Here is a 13,975-nt window from a genome sequence, read left to right as displayed (position 1 = left end):
AAAATTCCACATCGATCATAGTAGGGGGGAATCGCTTGAGTTCTTTCCATGGTAAACCGCTTCTGAACTGACTCAAGTAGTTTCATCCCGCCAATTGAGTTTGGTGCCCATATTTGGATATTGTACTCCAAGCCGCAGCGAACGAGTGAGCAGTACAATGCTTTGAGAGTGGTAATGTCACTGAATTCTTATGTGTTCCTTACCAGAAATCCCAGCACAGTTTTTGCTTTGGCCACGGTTACAGCTAAACGCTCATTGAATGTCAGATATTTTTCCATAATCACACCAAGATCTGTAATAGATTCTACTTTTTCTATAGACACGCTATGAGCTGTGTAGAGATGTGTAATCTAAACCCTGCTCCTGGTAAATGGAGAAGGGTAATCCAGTCTGCATGGAAATTTGTCACGATTAGGAATAGGAGGCAGTTATAAACTGATTACTCTATGGGATCTACGCATTAGTGCAGCATTGCAACACCATTATTACTGTGGGTACTGCAAAATTGAAGGTCATTCAACATTAAATTGATTGTGCCCGCCTTGGTTAGCCGAAACAGCCACCTTGAAAATTACCACCGAACAGAATATTTCGATAACAGTCGCAAGAAAAAATATCCAGCAAAAGAATAGCACACCAACCACATTCGCCAGCATTGTAAGAACGGCAGACCAGCACCAACCGAAAATAACCGACAATAGCACACCTCAACCACCAGCCCAGATTCAACAGAAGCAATTCAACAACCGCAGCAAACTACTCAACAGAAGCGAACGAATCAAATCACTACACATCTCAAACCGGAAACTGATAACCCCTCAACCCTCTCCCACGCTGTGGGAAAGCAAATGGATCCCCTAGCCATACGGAACAGATCAAATCGAATACCCCCAAAACCCCCTCCCCCCAAATCCCTTCTCCCTCTCCAAACCCATTCCAACCTTCCCTTAATATTAAGACAAATGACCCTCGGCTAGTGAAAACATTCAATAAAAAAGTAATTAGGCCTTAATAAACGATATTTGAATAAAAAAAAACGACTTCGAGATCATTCACAAATAGCACGAACAACAGAGATCCAAGAATACTACCTTGAGGGACACCCGACGTGATCTGAAATTTTTCGGATTGAGTTGCTTCAGTTTTCACGTGCGCATTACGTCCTGTTAAATAATAAAGGATTCATTGCAGAAATCCCAATCTTATAAATCTTTCGATCGCCAGTATGAGTGGAACTTTTTCGAACGCTTTACTGAAGTCGGTGTATATAAAATCTGTTTGGATTTGGTTTTGCATGTTGTTGAACAGCGATGAAATAAATAACATCAAATTCGACGTGGTTGACCTTGGTCGCAAAACATGGTGGCAGGAACATCGGAACAGGTTTTGCGTTTGTGAATTTAGGACCAGAAATGTTTTGGACTGTTTTTTCAAACTTCTCTTGATGTTTTTCGTGTAGATTTGAAAGAAGTGTGCGTTAAACGCTTTATAATTTCTTTTAAGCTCGAGAAGCTCTAATTTGTTCTTATCACTCTTGTGGTGGAAGTAGAGTTTCCGGGCCTAGCGAAGGTGATTTCGACAATTTCGGAGTTCGACATTCCACCATGGTTGGTAATAATGAATTTACGTTTTCGTTTTCTGGTTGGAACGTTTTGGCATATAAAAGCATATAACGTCGAGTAAAGGTATAAGGCGGCGCACCACCTTCTTAAATTTTCGTGCAAAATTGTCCCCCTCCGTGGACAAGCGTGGACATTTTTCAAACCCCTACCCCACTCCCCGGGTGTCCTAGGGACAGATTTGAATTTTTTTTTTAATCTAAATTGACAGTTAGAAAACACTTGTTTTTAATTTTGTTATTGAAATGACTGATTAAAGAAATATGAATAAGCATATACAAAGATTTAATTTTTTTTTATTTCTAAAATATCATATTTATCAATTGCTTTCAGGTGGCTACTAATTGTTTAAACTCAAACTGGAAAGCTTCGCGATTTAAAGATTATGATTTAGACATCTTAATATTTATTTACCTTTAGAAAATATTCCAGTATGTCCACGTGGACATGACTAAAACCCCTACCTCCTCTCCGTGGACAAGCGCGAACATTTCCATCAGTGGTTGTATTTGGATGAGAATGAATTGATTAACCTTCTCTCGCTCAACGCTTTACTCGGAAGCAAAGGTTGCTTTGAGGCAGCGAAAACGACAAAACTGATGATGCATACGCTCTCAACATGGCCCGCCTTCACGAAGCGATATACTTTCGAGGCAGCGAATCCAAAAAAAACAAACGATTGGCTCTCACTCATCTCCTGTTACATTCTTGAGGGAACCGAATTCAAAAGGCACAGCAAACCCGAGTCTCCTCGTTTGTGCCTGGATCGAATACCCGAGGTTTTTCAGCTATTGCTATTATTACACAGCAACCGCACGCAGGCAGCTAGTTTTTTCGTTTTTTTTTTTCCTCCCCCATCCTTGCTCCATACGTTGCGGGCCTAAGCAATGCAATAAGTTTGGTTGTTGTCGTAGTTGCCTCAACCTTTGCGGCGAGGTTGAAGATGTTCTCCTCAACGACAGCTATCGGCTTGAGTCCATCAAATTCAATAACGTAAATGAGTATGTGTGCCTCGTCTTCTCATGCATCATGTAGCAACCGAACGTTGAGAGAGTTCGTTCGGGGCAGCAAACGAATAGTGTCTCTCAGAGCAGATCCTCCTCATGGGGGGAGGTTTGAATGAATGTATACGTATCGTCTCCTGTATTGCTATGCGAGGCCTCAAAGCGTGTATTTTGAGAGCCTCTGATGAGAAAATTGGTGAGGATTTCAATCACTGATTTCCATACACCTCCGACCCCCCCACAAAGTTGTCACGTGGTATGTGAACGGCCCCAGATTTACGTTTGCTGGAACATCCCCCCAAGCCGTTGATAAGTAAAATTTTGGAACTTGGATTTGCCCGAAGTCAGCCTTGACATAAGTTTCATTGTCCATCAGATGACACCCGTCGAACTTGGTCAGCCTGGTCCTATAGCTTCTTAGCACGGATTTTGGCTGTTTGCTCTCCCATTACGACTTGGTTCCTTCCCGGAGTCGAATTCTCTTCATGGTACTATGGGCAGCACCGGATTTTCTGGCCAAATCAAGGTCTGATAGATTGGATTTTCTCTTAATCGTCTTCAAAATCTTGACACGCAGTTTCCGGTCGACAGTTTTACTCCGACGTCGACGACAGTTTCACTTCCGAGTCGTCGTCAATGTTTCCTTATTCCGTTTGATAACGCGCAATACGATATTTCTGGGCAATTTCTGCTGTTTAGCTAGCCGGTTCGCAGACCACAATGGATTTTCCAAATAAGTGTGCACATTTTTTCCCTTCTTTCGGCTTCGACTTGTTGATTGTTTACAAAGCACAGTCGATTTGCGAATTGTTAAAAATACTTACGTGAAGCTGACAAAATTCCAGACACGTGGGTGCCAAGAATTTAAAAACCGTCTACCAAAAGGGCCACAATGTGAGCAAAAAATTTTTTTCCAATTCTAAATTAAGCAAGCTTTAAATGAGGCTGTGCGCTTCAAAAGTTTGATTTTTTTCATTCGATCTGAAACAAACTGTCCCTTGAAAAGCAAAATGCATTTAAGGAAAGATTTGAAAGAATTCAAGGATAATAGGGTATGAAACTTTCATATCTAAAGATAAGAAGGCATTACTTAAAAATAATTGTTTCGAAAATTAAAATTTTAACAGAAAAGTACTTCAGTGGAACGGAGATTTGTGCTTTAACTTCCCTGTTCACACGGCTATGGTATAATTGAGACGTATTTAAAGTATGAGAAAAGTTGCGCAAAGGAACGGACTCACCGGGAATGCTAAAAAAACTGCCAATTTTACTTTGATTATCGTTTATTTCAGATTTTTTTGGATACATCCATGATCCGGGCGTGCCCATAAATACAATAAATAATTCGAGATAAGTCAAAACCTGGTCAGGATATCAAAAAACTGCTTTAAATTTCCTGTATTTCGCCCGGGTTAGTTAAATCAAATAGGAAAATTTGGTTCAGTTTTCTTAAGGTTGCGGATCATTGTTGTTTTCAACAACTTTTTTTCTTGCTCAAATGGGACATTCATCTAATTCGATATCAAATATTTAGACAAGTTTGAATTACTAGGAATCTGTTTCGACATGATTTGTCCCAGATCTTACTGGAATTCATCCTGTTTTTTGATAATGTCCTTTCAGTAAGTGGTACCATTTAGAAAATTATCCGATCGTTCAATGGAACGCGCTTTGAATTCTTGAAATCTTGGCTAAACGAGATTCCCATACTTTAAGAAGATGTTATACATCACACATCTGGTTGAAAATAATCGCCTAAAACATAAGGGACATTTCAATAGAGAAAAATTAAGGAAATTGAAAAAATCGCTTAAAAATTCTACAGAATATTCGATCGAATATTCGTTTCACCGAATATTTGAAAAGGTCAAGTTTATAGTAGTTTATTGCAACAATGATGGAAGCAAGTAGTGCTGATTCGTTCGGACGCCGATGCTCGTTGAAATTCATCATGGTAGAAAATTTATGAATCCGACAAATGAGTGCAGGGAGGCAAATATGCTTCTCCAGAGACACACAAACATATACATACCTATGTACGTGTGCTCATGGGTTTGCCGCCGTTGTTTGTCCTGTTCAGTACGTGTAGGACATTGTTGCCACGCCACGTGAGCCACGTCGTCGTTGTGTAGGAGTTTGTCCCTCTGCGGCCAGACTCCTGCCAGCCAGGTAATGTTCGACGGAAAGAAACGGTGTCATGTCACCAGGCAAAAGGTAACGAAAATTGTAGCAACCATTTTAAACGAGCCGCTGTGCTACCAAGCTTGTACACCTTTTATCCATGCGGCCAACCACAGTGCAACGTGAGAATTACTCTGCTTAGGGTAAGAGCACTGTTAATGTTTTATAATGTTGGGTGATCTGGTTTAAATTTTGAACCAAATAAACAGGATGCTGAAGTCACTAGGAAATACCAAGAGGTTCTCGATGTTGGCGTCCAATGTTACGTGTACCATTAACGAAGAGTTTTTTTTGCCAATTAGTGCACGCTTGACCTGTTTCAATCACAAAGCCTCCATTTTCTCCGCAACAAAAATAAGTTTCGAGTCGATTTTACCCTCTTTCTAGCTGCAAGACTAGCGCTGAAAATAAAAATATGATACAAATTGACAGCACAAAGGTAAATTTTTTAACTATGTTTTCGAGAATCTCTGCTCTTATGCGCAAACTATTATTGAATAGAAGCAGAACACATTCAGACTTGAATTTTTACGTAGCTGTGTACGAACAATAGCTGGTAATGTTTTTGATTTTGATTTGATCCTCTTCAACCATTTACTGCCACCATACTACCTTTCTTGAAATAATTTTTGAATAAAACCTGTGGAAACTGGTCGTGAAGTGCACATAAAAATTTATTGATTGATACCAAACGTTCAGTGTACTTAAATACTGTTTCCATGTTATTAAAACGCCTTGAAGTAGACAAACATTTAAAGACGTTAGAATACATTTGACCCATTTCACCCGTCTGTCCACCACAAAGTCATTTTCTATTTTGCATTTTCGTTTAAATTTATATACACAATTTGAAAAGTGAATGCTTCAGCTTTGTTTTGCATTTATAAAATTAAATTGTACAATACCGTTCATTTAGGCTTGATATGTCTATATGTATTTTTTCTAAATTTTATTGAGCACTGAAACGTGGCGTTAAATTTTATAAAATTTGAAGCAACATCCAACGATTCGACCCACGATACAAATAGTTCTGAAAGGAGTGGGGAAATAGCGCCTACGAAATTTCATCCTTTCCTAAATACAAGCTGATCCATCTTTGTTGTCAGCATTCTTTTGAAGCTGGAAATTCTTCTGAGAGTTTGAGTGGTGGAATCTCCTATCTATCACTAGTTTATTGGAATGTGCTCGAGAGAGAATAAACTGGGCTGAGGTGGGTTCATAAAGAAAGTTGTAAGCTCTTGAAATAAAAAGGATGAACAAAAACATTAGGCTAATTAAAATTTTGGCCTGCTTTCAACCCGGAAGTAAATATGAAATCGATAAATGAAAATATCTTAAAATTCTACCCATTGAAAAACTTGCTGTTCATGATCGTTTGCGAGCGTAATCAGCTATGTAGCCTAAGTAAGGTGTGTCCTACATCAAATTGCATCGCTTTGCAAACGCTATAGAAAATATCCCATTACTTGTAAAGTGACATGTAATCGTGCTGCAACTGTGAGTTTTGTGATTAAATGTTACTAAGGAGTGTATTAGAAAAAAAAAATCCAACACTTGGTATTGTAAACAACTTTTGGATGCAGAAATGAAAATTGATAAAATTTTCTGTGAAGCTGTCTAGTAATGTAATGTGTATGTGTGCAAAATTTGGTGACAATCTGTTAAGTTGTTTGTTAGATAGCGCTCAATACTGAAGTTCATTGACAAAAATGTTTCGGCAGAATCGAGAAAAATCGAAAAAAGTTCCAGAGGAAGACCTTAAAAGAGCTGCAAATCAACTATTTGACCAAAATTTACATGGTAAATCGAGTAGTCTTTGAGGATCCAATAGTGAGCTAAAATTTTAATAAAAGTGAAAATGATTGATTCCATGAAGTGAAAGGAATATGATAGGTTTTTTCTAGCTCAATCCAAAAATATGAATAGATAAAGTGATAAAAAAGTCAAATTTTTCTGACTGATTCGTCTAGCTCATAGGTCGGCAACCTGCGGCTCTTTTGATGTAAAGCTGCGGCTCTTTAGTTAACTGCGTTAATGTTATACCTATATATTTTTGAAAACAATATTTATAAAATCGTGCTGAAGCGATTATTGAGTCTTGTGACTTTTGAAATTGCATCTGCTGTAGGAACAAGCAGAAAGGACCAAATGGCAAAATAGCATTTTTAGAAGTCTAAAATTTTACAATTTTATTACTTTTTACTGTTTTTGATATCAAGAATTAGTTTACCATTAACCGTAAATGCAAAGAATAGCCATTGTTTCGAAACAACAAAATTTCAATTGCCATCAGATTATTTATTTCCAAAACGTTTGTATAATTTAGGTCTTAGGCAGCCTCTGTTTTGTTATCAAACAACCCTCATAAAATTTTATATTTTAAGCACTCGTAATCACTTTTCTACTCTCTATGAAAATTGATCAGATGAAATTTCCAAAATCTTATTATAATTAATCATCCATTTCGATTCAACCATCAATGGTAAAAATATAAAGTTTTAAAAAGTGAAAGTAGAATATAAAAATTTAGCTTTTCAAATCTGATTCTTGCAAATTCAAATTCTAAATTTTAATTCAAAATTTATAGATATTTAAAAACCTGAGATTTAAAACAAAATAAACAAAACACTGAGAAAATATGAAATTCCCTGTTAATTTTTTCACGTGAAGATTACATGTTTCTTTATCAGCAAACATTCTTTATTTAAAATCAATTCCAAAACACAAATCCTGTGGATGATTTTTCATGAATAGAAAAATCAGTGTTTGTTGTCATAAATAAAACTTCCAAATGTAATCAAATTGAGCTAAAACAAAATATTTGTTGTGCAGACCCGTCCGGAGCTCCGAAGCTCGGTAGCAGCACCAGGGGGGCCACCGGATCACTAACTGCAGCGGAAACTGCACGCACTACTCGGCTTGCTCGTTTGCTCACCGACCGACTGGCTGACTCCCCGTACGCTTATGTGGGATGACGCGGTATGCGTTTAACCCATTCACGACTCACACAGAAGGAATGTATGATATACGCATACATTCATTCGTGCGCCACACATTTGTGATCTTCAGCTGAAATTTTTAAATTATGTTACCTATCAACATTATAAGTTTGATAACTCTTGACGTTTCAATTCTTCAATGGAATAGCCATCTTGATATTTTTATGTTGATTGTAAAACCTACTTACAATCTGAATCGGAACTTAAATTTTTTATATCAATCCTAAATCTGAATTCCGAACCCACATTCAAAAACTGAATTTTGAATTTGTTTCCGTATTTCAATACGTTTTTTTTTTCAAACTGAATTCCAAATCAGAATTTAAGAATGTGAAATATTTTTCAGAGCCCTCAACCATGAATCTATTACTAAAATTTTGATGTTTTGGGTTTCAATTATTATTTCAATTTTTTTATCCGACTTATGAATCTGAATTTACATATGAGTGTAGAATGAAGATCTGGATCCGAGTTTCCATTTCTGGATCGCCATTTTGAAGCTTGGCTATACCTGAATTTCGCATAAGAATTTCGTTCAAGAATTTCGAATCTAAAAACGAAACAAATACTCAGGGTGGTTTCTAATATTCTTTTTTTCAAATCCTGAAATTATTTAAATTTAGAAAATGCATTTGCCTTTAGAAATTCATCGATCAAATTTTTGAATGAAATGCAAAAAAAATACTATAACCAGGATTTCAAAACATTAGCTAAAAACCTATTTAAAATAATTATTCAAATTTCAAAAAAAAAACTAAACTAGGAATCTAAAATATGATAACAAAAATATAATTATTTTGACAGTATGGAACCAGAATTTTCTGAATGAATTTCAACTCATTAAAAATCTATATATATATAAAAAGCAATTATCTGTATGTTTGTTTGTTTGTTTGTTTGTTTGTTTGTCCTCTATAGACTCAGCCGTCTTAAGAGCTAGAGATCTGAAATTTGGCATGGATGCTCATTAGGACCAGGAATGATGAAAAATGTTTTTAGATTTTTGGACGACCCCTTCTGAAGGGGGTCGTCCATACAAGACAAATATTGTTTTCACGTTATTGACGTTATTTTCCGTCGGATTGTGATGAAAATTTGCACATGAGTGTTTTGAGAGACAAGCAATCGATTACAGTTATCAAATTTAGGGTCAGGAGTCGGCCAAAGGGGTCGTCCATATCAACTGATTAATGTTTTTGCGATATTGGCGTTATTATACACCGGATTGTGATGAAAATGTGCACATGAGTGTTTTGAGAGACGAGCAATCGATTACAGTTATCAAATTTAGGAATAGGGGTCGGCCAAAGGGGTCGTCCATATCCACTGATTTATGTTTTTGCAATATTGGCGTTATTATACATCGGATTGTGATGAAAATTTGCACATGGGTGTTTTGAGAGACGAACAATCGATTACAGTTATCAAATTTAGGGTCAGGGGTTGGCCAAAGGGTTCGTCCATATTCACTGATTAATGTTTTTGCGATATTGGCGTTATTTTACATCGGATTGTGATGAAAATTTGCACATGAGTGTTTTGAGAGACGAGCATTCGATTACAGTTATCAAATGTAGGGTTTGAGGTCGGCAAAAGGGGTCGTCCATATCCACTGATTAATGTTTTTGCAATATTGGCTTTATTTTACATTGGATTGTGATGACAATTTGCACATGAGTATTTCGAGAGACGAGCAATCGATTACAGTTATCAAATTTAGGGTCAGGGTTCGTCCATATTCACTGATTAATGTTTTGGGATATTGGTGTTATTATACACCGGATTGTGATGAAAATTTGCACATGAGTGTTTTGAAAGACGAGCAATCGATTTCAAGTTTCGAATTGCGGATCAGAAGTCGGCTGAAGGAGTCGTCCATACCCAACTTTAATGTTTTTGCGATTTTGACGTTATTCTACATTGGATTGAGATGAAAATTTCCGCATAGGAGTTTTGAGGGACGCTGTTTTGCTTTCAGGTTTCAAATCTTGACTCAGGGGTCGGCAAAAGGGGTTATTATCTGTTCACTGTTTTTACGATATTTTTTTGATTGAGCATAGAATTTTAATGAAAATTGGCACATGGGAGTTCAACAGAAAAGATATTTGATTTCAGGTGAATCGTGGTCAAAAAAAGGCCGTCCATGTTAGTTGCTCACTGTTTTCGCGATATTGTCGTGATCATGCATCGGATTGAGATGAAAATGTTCAGATGAGGGTTATAAACTAAGAGCAATTGACTCCAGGTAGCATGTTCCGTGTCAAGGGTCGGCGAAAGTGGCGTCTATATTCACTGTTCACTGTTTTCAAGTTCCTGACGTTATTTTACATATAATTCGAAAAGAAAAAATGGCACAAGGGAGTTTTGAGGAACTTAAAATTGGTTTCAATTATCGATTTTCGGGCCATGGGACAGAAAAAGAGGGTTTCATTGAAAGTTCAGTGTTTTGTGCAATAATTTTGTTGGAGGCAGTTAATTGATACTAATTTAAGTGTGAAGGTCAAGCAAAAGAGTCGTGCACACAAACAAATAGTACATGTTTCTGCCATAATGTCTAGATTTTGCAACCGATCGAGAAGAAAAAACACTCTCACATAAATTTTAATAAAATGCCAATCAACCGTTTAATTCGAATTTCAAGTAATAGTAATAGTAGCGACTTTAAACACTGTTGAATTTTTTTCCCCAAAATTGTCGAAAGAATGTTTCGAAATCATTTTCTAAACTCATTTTGACGTACCTACCAATGATTTAAAGCGAAACGAAGTTCGTACGGGATCAGCTAGTTTAATATAAAGTACTGAGTTGGAATCAACAAGTGGGAAAATTTCGCAAAACTGTAGCAGAATTCTGAACCTGGGATTAGTTTTCGAGGTTTTGTCATCAGTTCTAAGTCAAGTTGGTTACTCTTGAATAACCTTACTCAATCATCAAAATTTGATTGCGAATTTAAATTAAGCGTAGAGTCAAAAACCTCGCTTGCTTTTCATGGAGCCTTTTTTGCCTTTTTTGGAAAATACGTAGATTTTGGCTGGATTTGCTCGGATATCAACCGGTTTTGAGTTTTAAATTTAGAAACTCAATGCCCGATCTAGATACGTACAAAAAAAATATGGAAAGCCTTCTCAATAAATAACGAGTTAAAAAAAGTGAATAGACACATAAAATTCAAAAACAAAGTACCAAAACTTAGAACTGAGAATTACAAATTAAAGTTTCACAGCTTTTCAAACTTGAATCAGCATTCAGAAAGAATAACAATTGCAATTCTGAAAATCTTTTTGAAAATTTAATCACATGTTTTGACGTTATCACCCAAAGCAGTTTTTTTTTAATAAAATTGTATGTATTGAAAAAAAAAAATGTAAACCTTTGAGTCTTTGAAAGTTTTTAAAATTTCCACATTTTTTTCCAATTATCTAAGCTTCGCAAGCATTGATGAATAATATACAACGTATCGAATGGCATTTTTCATTCAATTGGACGCACAATACTGAAGAACCACATCTGACATAAAATGATATTTTTGAATTTTCCAGACACGTTTGCTTGAGGTCAGGGATTTTAAATTCCACCAGTTGTCATAATTTATGAAGATTGAAATTTTCGACTACATAAATTTTAGTTGAATTTTTTCATCATACTTCTTAATTTTGGAAAAGATAATGGGGAATGTCTTAAAAAGCTTACTAATTACAAAAAAAATATTTCCCTTTACTATGTTATTTTTAAAGCTTTTTTTGCCGAAGAATTTATAAACATTCTGCTTTTGTAAATATGTTCTGATAATTCACTTTAACATCATGCAAATATTTATTTTTGCTTAATATGCACTTAAAACTTTCTTGGCTCGATATTCCCCAAGGTATTAAAATTGATATACAGTCAAACCATGTTAGAAGAGTTGATGTTCCAGAAGAAAATCTATGTACTTAATGGTAATCAGAAACAGATTTAAAAGATAAATCCAAGAGTTAGGAAAAAACTCTATTGGGTTCAAAGCATTTTTCGTAAAACTAAATGTTTATTCATTATTCATGTATTTTAATTTTTTTTAAACCCAAAAACAATAAAACTTAAATGTGACTCTTTCAAAACTAAAATTTAAAAAAATTGAGGTTTTTGGCTCTTTCGACTCAAAAGGTTGCCGACCACTGGTCTAGCTGACTTATAGCTAGGCCTGACTTCAATTCTACAAAGTAGAAAAGCTGCCTTATCGGTGGGCAAAACAAAATACGGTGGTCAAATCGTGCGCAAAATATTTGGACTGCTTGTGGGAGATATTTTGAAAAATTTCGAAATGGGCTGCAAAACAAACTCATTAGCGGTCACATGGTAGGGTTCAAACCAGAAATTCTTTATTGACAAGTCTCGCCTGTATTTTCCGGAGAGAAAGAAGAAGATAAAATTGAATTTTTATTAGCTTTTGAGGAGGCCAACGATCTGGAAACTGCAAATTACCGTAAACCGGAGTAACTTTGATCACCGGAGTATCTTTGACCAACAATAAATTTTTGCTTATTATCATTAATAACTCAGTCCATAGTTTGAACTTTTGAAAACTGTTTTCTACGTTTGAAAGCCTGTAAGCCTCAGTTTTTCACAACGATTGACACGATGAATGAAAATACATACAAATACAAATAAAAATACAAAAAAGACTGCCTCCAAATGCGACCGTTTTCTTGGAAAAGCACGGCAATAGGTGTCACAAAGTTTAAATTTTGTTTAAGTTGGATCTGGAATTGTGCCATTACACAAAAACGGTGGTAGAGTGATACAGAGTCAAATATGTTGTTTTTGTGCCGAAGGAGGACAACTGGCTAAATTTGTTATAACTTTGAACAAATTCAAAATTATGAGTTATTTTGAAGATCAAACTTCAGAAACTGAAAACGTAATAAAAAATAGCCTTGATTTGGAAAAATTGTGGTTCAAAGTATACATTATATTAAAAAAATACTTTATTGGATGCTATCTAAAAACCACTTGACAAAGTATTATTAAAATTTGCCCATGTGAACATCATATTATCAGACAACTTTGCTGAAATTTCATCAATTTAACTCCATGCAGTTCGATAGAAAAAGATCAGGCACCGAATTGTTGTTTTATTAGTTATCTTAAGGTTAGGAATCTCTACACTTCGCTCAGGGAACTACGTTGCGACTCCATACAAAATTTGACCAAAACTATTTGCCAATGGTTGATGATTAGCATTTAAAAGTTACTTTAGCAATCTTCTAGTTCAAAAACACTATTCGCAAAAAACCGGTCTACAGTTTTGGCCCCATCTGCTAAATTAATGGACCGATTTTCAACTATAGTACTATTTTGAATTCGTCTTATAGCTGCTCTGTTGTTTGTAAACATTTGGTGGCGTCATCAAATTTAGGATAAATATAAAATTTTCTAATCATGATGTAGGTTTTAAACAAAACCCAACTCACCGTAAAAATTGCGTCTTAAACATTGTTCCGATGAATTTGCGTTCTTTGGTTAGTTAAAACTAAGCTGTAGGATAGACTGGAGGAGGACTTCTGCACCATTTGAACTATTTTTATTCGTGTCACTATTTAAAAGATGCCCTGAAGTGATATGTCACTTTTATACCCAAGAACTTAATGCCTGAAAGATTGATAAAAATCGATCAACTGAGTATTTTTTACAGCATTTTTTTTTCTGTTATACAATTTGATGTTGGACACCCTTTATATCTATCTATTGAACTTACAAATTTTTCATAAACGTACAAATTGGTTAAAGTACATACAATTATTGAAACGATGATCTCAGAACATATTCCTACTGTCAACGCGCTAGAGAAAAATTTTATCCTCTAACGCATAAACCATGACCACTTCATCATTCATCTCTGCGGTCGATATCGTTGCTATTAATCCAACCTCTTCAAAAATCGCTTGATCTGACATTGTTATTTTTCAGTTCTTGCCTTATAGCTACAAAAAAAAAAGAACTGCGACATCCCAAGCCATGTCCTAAGGAGCATTAAAAAGTCCTTCTGATAACAAGACAACGAAAGATCAAATCATCCTAGCCGTTTTGATGGGCAAATGATGCGCATTTACATTTCGTGAAGATTCTTTTTCTTTACGAGGCATTACCCTCTTTGACACGAAATCGCACAACCATAAGCGTTTCACTTTCTCAG

General features: G+C 35.8%; 1 protein-coding gene across 2 annotated transcripts in view; it reads left to right on the top strand.

The window, feature by feature from the left end:
* LOC129751742 (uncharacterized) overlaps window positions 1-13,975 on the top strand; it is a 184,954-nt gene that overhangs the window by 90,258 nt on the left and 80,721 nt on the right. The gene's annotated exons all lie outside the window — the stretch shown is intronic.

The sequence above is a fragment of the Uranotaenia lowii genome, chromosome 3, assembly GCF_029784155.1.
Source record: "Uranotaenia lowii strain MFRU-FL chromosome 3, ASM2978415v1, whole genome shotgun sequence".
Taxonomy (NCBI): Eukaryota; Metazoa; Arthropoda; class Insecta; order Diptera; family Culicidae; genus Uranotaenia; species Uranotaenia lowii.
Note: the sequence above shows the minus strand (reverse complement) of the source record. Positions and strands in the feature narration are given on the sequence as shown.